This window comes from Sceloporus occidentalis, unplaced genomic scaffold, assembly GCF_023333645.1.
Source record: "Sceloporus occidentalis isolate IW3139 unplaced genomic scaffold, rSceOcc1.0.p SCAF_38, whole genome shotgun sequence".
Classification (NCBI taxonomy): Eukaryota; Metazoa; Chordata; class Lepidosauria; order Squamata; family Phrynosomatidae; genus Sceloporus; species Sceloporus occidentalis.
The window spans coordinates 6,392,501-6,398,380 of record NW_028317018.1 but is presented as its reverse complement, the minus strand read 5'-3'; positions in this window follow the sequence as shown (position 1 = coordinate 6,398,380).

Genomic DNA, 5,880 nt, shown 5'->3' with positions numbered 1-5,880 from the left:
CATAAGTCCCATGAAAATAATAACCGACCGGAACAATAAAAAAAGCAAAAGAAACTCAAATAAACGCGAATCGAGCACTTAGTCATCCTCCACCGGGAGAGCAAGGACGATCCCAAAGGAAGGCCAACAGGTCCCCGAAGCACGCGGTGAGAGAGCCGCAGGGGTCAGCAGAGGCTAAGCCAGTCCCGAGGGCGCTACAGGGCTATCAGCCGGGCGAGGTGGCGAGTGATGCCGCTCCAAAGCCCGTGGGGAGCGTCCCTCCGGTCGAGGAGAAGCTGCCGTCTCAGGAGGTGGTCGGTCAAGGCTAGCAGGCGGTCGGAGTCCCAGGCGGCGCAGAAACGGCCCAGCGTCGGCGAGCTCCCGGAGTTGGAGAAGGAGACTGCCTTTCTGAACCAGAAGCTTGAAAGGGAAGCCCCAGCGATAGGGGACCCCACGCTCCCGCAGGAAATCTGTGAGCGGCTTCAAGGCCCGGCGCTTTCGAAGAGTGGAAGGGGCAACGTCCGCATACCACACCGGGGCAATGCCATCCAGCTCCGGGGAAACATTCCGGGTCGTGCGGAGAACTGCCTCTTTCGTAGTAAAATAGTGGCATTTGAGGACGATATCCCTGGGAGGCTCGCCATGTCCTGGTTTAGGACGCAGAGCTCTGTGGATCCGCTCGAGGCGTAGCTCCTCGTCCGGCACGTCTGGCAGAAGTTGCTGTAGGTAGCGGTGGATGTAGGAACGAATGTCCGTCAGGGTCTCCGGAACCCCCCTCACCCGTAGGTTAGAGCGCCGGGAGCGATTATCCATATCCTCAACAGCATCCTGAAGATCAGCGCACGTGGCCTCCAAGCGAGCAATGGCGTCATCCCGTTCCTGTTGAGCCGAGGTAAGGTGATCAACCGCTGCTTCAAGGTGGACGGTCCTGGAGGCTAGAGCAGTGAGATCCGCGGAAATAGCCGACAGGCCAGCTTTAAGATCGGCTTGTAGCTCCTGCTTCACCGACAACACGCAGGCCTTGAGGTCCGCGATGTCGCTGCGTGTACTCAGGCCTGCTGCATCCGCGCCTTCTAGGCCGTCACCCCGCGCAGCGTCTTTCTTCTTAAAAAAGTCTGGGAGCTCAGAGGAGGCCCCCGGTTTTCCGCCCCTACGGGTGGACATCCCGATGCCCGACAACAGAGCAGCAAAAACGATCGGGTAAGGCTACTGGTAGTGGCTGTAAAAGCTATCGTTGCCGAGGGAGAGCAGGAGCTCAGTCAATGTGCGTCCATTTCCCTCGAGCACCAGGACACGCCCCCAGGTTTTATTTTATTTTTATACTCCATTACCATGTTCTGGAGTTCAGTGATTTTAACCAAATATGTATCCCTCTGTTCCTCTATGTCTTTTAATTCCTTTTGTAAGTTATCCACGATAGTGGTGGTCTTTAAGGCAGCTATCATAATGCAGTCCTTTTTATTTTGTGCTTCCTCCATTTTGTCTGCTAATTCCATATTCTCTTTTTTTAATTTCTGTACCATGTCTGCCAAACCTCCAATTGTAGACAGTACAGATTGTGCAATTAAACTTTTTCTTTTCTTAGCACTTAGCTTTACTTTAATAATGTTTGTTAAAACATCCATAAATCCTTCATATTTCCCACAGTTTGAATCTATTGGTTCTGGGAGCATGTATGGACCATTATGCTTTTGAATATAATTTCTAAAATAATTGTGCACTTCTACAGAAAAATAGTTAGCACCTGGGAATGCCATTGTAAAACTGTTAATCTTCAAAAACAAATTCAAACCCCCTTTAAATAGTGCAGACAATGGTAACAATGCTTATATGTTAACTAAGGCGAATACAGAAAAGTTCCCCTTTGATGGCCTATCCTGAAATGAGAAACAAAGAAAATGGTGAGAAAACCAAACAAAACCCCCCACACACACATAATTCAATTCACCATGAGGCAAAGGGTTTTTGTATTCAACTAGGCCTCACACATGCACCAGGCCTACCTCACGATCAATGGCAAAGATATTAAAACTGGTGTATAAAGAAAAAATTACAAATAAAATTGCTACTAAAATTATGCACAAATGTAAGAACGAAATAAGAAACCATTTGCAATAAAGATGTTGAAGATATCTCCACCGTGAGGGATACTGTCTTACTATCACCAGGCCTCATACACAAATCAGGCCAAGATTTCAAACAAACAAGAAACCTTGAAACACCAAGATTATGCACAATATATATATATATATATATATATATATATATATATATATATATATATATATATTGAAATCAGTAATTCCACCCCTGTCTTGTAAAAATGCTGCACTGCAGTTGCGCTGTGCACTAAAAATGCAATTTAGTCACTGGCCTCATAAATATCTGCTGTAGAAGTCTGATATTCGTGGTCGCCAAATGTGGTGTTTAAACCAAATATAAAAATATAACACAAAGGTTCGTCTACATTTAACAGATATTTAATAAGAGACAGAAACACAGTAGCATACAATAAATGAGTGACAGCCCAACATACAATGCAACACTTTCCAAGACTAACCTGCAACCTAAAGGTCCAACATAACCCAGCACACCACCGATTACCCCATCCATGCAGGATGGTGGGCAGAGAGAAACTGAACTAAGATTTTTCATTCCACAGGCATATTGAATCACTGTAGGTGTGCCCTCGTTAACATATCAAAAGACATGTAATACAGGAAGAGTTCAACTGGCTAAAACATTGACAACAATACTTATGTCACCACAAGTAGTACCAATGGGCAGGGTATTCACAAGAAAAGTGTCACTGGCTATATCCGGAAAAAAAAATCTTTCTTTACATGTTATCGTTAATAGAGATATTAAGGAAAACATTGCGGTATGGTTAGTATTTTTTTAAGGTACTTTAATGGGCGTGTTATTGGGCAACAAGGTTTTGTTTTAATGTAGATTTAAATTTCTTTACTGACGCATCTGGTACAGTTGGTTTTGGTGTATTCTGGGATAATAAATGGAGTTTTGGTAAATGGCCTCTAAGTTGGTTTTGTGCAGGTTGGACAAGTTATTTAACTTTATTAGAATTATTCCGGTCTATAGTTGCATTAGACATTTGGATTCAGATTTTGCTAACAAGAAAATTAAAGCTGTTTGTGATAACAAAAGTGTGGCGGAACCACGAAATTCGCTTAATGCCTAATCAGTGGTTACTTTATTACAAAACCCAATGCAAGTGGCTAAGGCTACATAGGTTAATTATATCAAGACTTGGCAGATTTGGTTATATTTCGCCGCAGTTAGGCAGGTTAACCCTTTAAGTATGAGTTTAGAAACAGCATTTTGCTTTGTTTTACAGCAAACACAGAATCATTTGTCAAAATCTTCATTACAGAAGATGATTAGCAGAATCAACTTCTGTTTAAAGCTTAGTGATTTTATTATAAAACAGTTGCTTAAAGTTAATGCTAGGAGACAGAGAGTTAAAGATTTGAGGAATTTAACCTCTTTTCAGCTTCTTAAGCAATTGATAAAAAAATTAATGGTGTTAGTTTCAGAGTTTTAAACTGAGGGAGTTATTTTAAGTAAAAGCAATTCTGCAATTTTTAATAGCAGTTCCAAAAGGGATAGTAAAGGTAAAGGAATGAGGGTTCGGATTAAAAGTATAAATGAGCTAGAGTTCTGTCCAGTGGTTAATTTGCAGGAATTTTTATGTGTCAGAGCAATGGAACCTACATGAAAAAGAAACTCTGCTGATCAAATATCAATTCAATTTTATGCTAAAAATTGTTTCAAGAGTTTGGGTCTGGAAAAGGAAAAAATATCCTCCCATTTTTTCTGAATAGGTGCAGCTGCAGTCAGAGCTGATTTGGGTCTTGCACCTAAAATAATAAAAAGAATGGCCAGATGGAAATCTAGCTGCTTTAAACGTTACATTAGGTCAGATTTGATTTAATTTTATGTATATCTGTTGTTTTTTTTTAAGACAAAAAGGCGTTTAAAAGAGCTTGTATTCGGCCCTTTAGTACAACTCTTTGGAGCAAGCAAGGATACTGTTTGTTTATGGGAAAGGAGTCAGTGGTTTAGGAATTCAAAATGTTTTTAACCCCTTCAATCCCGGAGAAATTTTGCCATTTTTGCGCTATGTCGGTTCAGCGATGATTCTCTTTTACTGTGAATAGTGTACCCATATAAACTATATATTGTTTTTTCAAGGAGAGATAGAGCTTTCTTTTGATACCATAGTTGGATGATTAGCTGAAAATTTAGAATTAGAAATTTAGTAAAAAGTAGCAAGAATTAGAAAAAAAAATCTGTTTTTTTCATTTTCCCTCTGAATCCTCACAAAATTAGGTAAAAAGACAGAAAATTCCATCCAGATTTATCCATTTAGGTGTCCTGTAGATGTCGATGTGCCCAAAGTGCCCGTTCCCGGCCGCATAAGTTGATCGCGGCCGGCCGGCAGTTTTGCTCTAAGTCCCCGTTTATGGCAGGTCAAGTTGCTTGAGAAACCCTGGAAGTCAATGAGGTCGGATTTGCCGGCCGCATCCGACCCTCGCTCCATCGAAGTCGGCCTGCCTGGCCGGGTTTTCCCGGTGGTGACGTGGAACTCCGTCCCGGTTCGCCAGGGACGTCAGGCACCCTCCGCCGGATATATAGGGAAGCTGCTGCTTGTTCCAGAGAGCCGGCTCCCAACGACCTCGCGAAGCCCAGCCCGGGTGCCGGCCAGGTCCCGGCCCCGGCCGGTAGACCTCCGAAGGTCCCGCCCGGGGCTCCACGGAACTCGGGACGCCCGGCCCGGGTGCCGCACCGGCGGTCCAACCCGCCCAAGTCCCGGGCCGTCTCCCGGGAACACCACCTTGGGGCAGACCCCCGAGGGTCCCGCCAGGGGCTCCCCGGACCTCGGGGTGCCCAGCCCGGGTGCCGCACCGGCGGTCCAACCCGCCCAAGTCCCGGGCCGGGTCCCGGGAAGACCACCATGGGGCAGACCCCCGAGGGTCCCGCCAGGGGCTCCCCGGACCTCGGGAGGACCAGCCCGGGTGCCGCACCGGCGGTCCAACCCGCCCAAGTCCCGGGCCGGGTCCCGGGAAGACCACCATGGGGCAGACCCCCGAGGGTCCCGCCAGGGGCTCCCCGGACCTCGTGCAGCCCAGCCCGGGTGCCGCACCCGCGGTCCTACCCGCCCCGGTAGTTGCTCGCGGCCGGACGGCGTTTTCGCTCTAAGTCCCCCATTCTGGCAGGCCGAGTTGCTTGAAAAGCCCTGGAAGTCTATGAGGTCGGATTTGCCTGCCGCATCCGACCCTCGCTCCATCGAAGTCGGCATGCCTTGCCGGGTTTTCCCGGTGGTGACGTGGAACCCCGTCCCGGTTCGCCAGGGACGTCAGGCACCCTCCGCCGGATATATAGGGAAGCTGCTGCGAGTTCCAGAGAGCCGGCTCCCAACGACCTCGGGAAGCCCAGCCCGGGTGCCGGCCAGGTCCCGGCCCCGGGAACCCCACCGTCCGGTAGACCTCCGAGGGTCCCGCCCGGGGCTCCACGGACCTCGGGACGCCCGGCCCGGGTGCCGCACCGGCGGTCCAACCCGGCCAAGTCCCGGGCCGGGTCCCGTGAAGCCCACCTTGGGGCAGACCCCCGAGGGTCCCGCCAGGGACTCCCCGGACCTCGGGGTGCCCAGCCCGGGTGCCGCACCGGCGGTCCTACCCGCCCAAGTCCCGGGCCGGGTCCCGGGAAGCCCACCTTGGGGCAGACCTCCGAGGGTCCCGCCAGGGGCTCCCCGGACCTCGGGAGGCCCAGCCCGGGTGCCGCACCGGCGGTCCTACCCGCCCAAGTCCCGGGCCGGGTCCCGGGAAGCCCACCTTGGGGCAGACCTCCGAGGGTCCAGCCAGGGGCTCCACGGACCTCGGG